General features: G+C 51.7%; 1 non-coding gene across 1 annotated transcript; it reads left to right on the plus strand.

Annotated features, from left to right (window-relative positions):
* The first annotated feature begins 831 nt into the window (after positions 1-831).
* On the plus strand, positions 832-905 carry TRNAN-GUU (transfer RNA asparagine (anticodon GUU)). Its single transcript has one exon. It is a non-coding gene; the product is annotated as a tRNA-Asn (tRNA).
* Positions 906-1272: the final 367 nt, after the last annotated feature.

The raw sequence follows: 1272 nt of genomic DNA on the forward strand, positions 1-1272 counted from the left end.
AGAAGGATGAATTCAAACTGGAACAGGTTCAGAGACGGGCTACAAGGATGATCCGAGGAATGGAAAAACTGCCTTATGAAAGGAGACTCAAAGAGCTTGGCTTGTTTAGCCTGGCCAAAAGAAGGCTGAGGGGGGATATGCTCGCTCTATATAAATCTATCAAGGGGGTTAACGTTAGGGAGGGAGAGGAATTATTTAAGTTTAGTGCTAATGTAGACACGAGGACGAATGGGTATAAACTGGATATTAGGAAGTTTAGACTTGAAATTAGACGAAGGTTTCTGACCATTAGGGGAGTGAAGTTCTGGAATAGCCTTCCGAGGGAAGTAGTAGGGGCAAAAGACTTTCCTGGCTTTAAGACAAAGCTTGATAAGTATATGGAGGGGATGTTATGATAGGATCATTAATTTGGGCAATTGATCTTGAATTACCACCAGACATGTCTGCTCAATGGTCTGCAGGGAGATGTTGGATGCGATGGGTACTGAGTTGCTGCAGAGAATTCCTTCTTGGGTGCTGGCTGGTGACTCTTGCCCACATGCTCAGGGTTTAGCTGATCGCCATATTTGGGGTCGGGAAGGAATTTTCCTCCAGGGCGGATTGGCAGGTGCCCTGGAGGTTTTTCGCCTTCCCCTGCAGCGTGGGGAACGGGTCGCTTGCTGGTGGTTTCTCTGCAGCTTGAGGTCTTCAAACCATTTTTGAGGATTTCAATAACTCGGTCCTGGGATAGGGGTTGTTATAAAATTGGATGGGTGGGGTTCTGTGGCCTGCCTTGTGCAGGAGGTCAGACTAGATGATCAGATTGGTCCCTTCTGACCTATGGGTCTATGAGTCTCTGTGGCGCAATGGGTTAGAGCGTTCGGCTGTTAACCGAAAGGATGGTGGTTCGAGCCCACCCGGGGACGGTGATGAGCCCGTGCTACTTGCTTGTTTCCCCGAGGCCTGCAAAGTCCCCTTTTGCTGCCTCTTGGCCTCAGTGCTTTCAGCTGGTGGCCCAAAGAGCATGCTGGATGCCATTCAGAAACCCGTCTCCCAGCAGCCGTGCCGGAGGCTCAGGCTTAATCCTCGAGGCTGAGCACAAAAACTTTCAGCCGGGAACATTTTGCTCCCTTCCCGCCTCCGCCAGGGCGGCAAGGGAGAAGGGGACGAGACACTCCTGCTCAAAGACGCCTCCCTCCCACTTCCCTGTAGGCTGTGCAAAGCTGTTGGCCTGCCTCATGCCTCGTCAGGAAAGAGCAGCCATGCTGCCCAAGCCTGAGTCACGTGCGCAGC

The sequence above is a fragment of the Gopherus flavomarginatus genome, unplaced genomic scaffold (assembly GCF_025201925.1).
Source record: "Gopherus flavomarginatus isolate rGopFla2 unplaced genomic scaffold, rGopFla2.mat.asm mat_scaffold_83_arrow_ctg1, whole genome shotgun sequence".
NCBI classification, from domain to species: domain Eukaryota; kingdom Metazoa; phylum Chordata; order Testudines; family Testudinidae; genus Gopherus; species Gopherus flavomarginatus.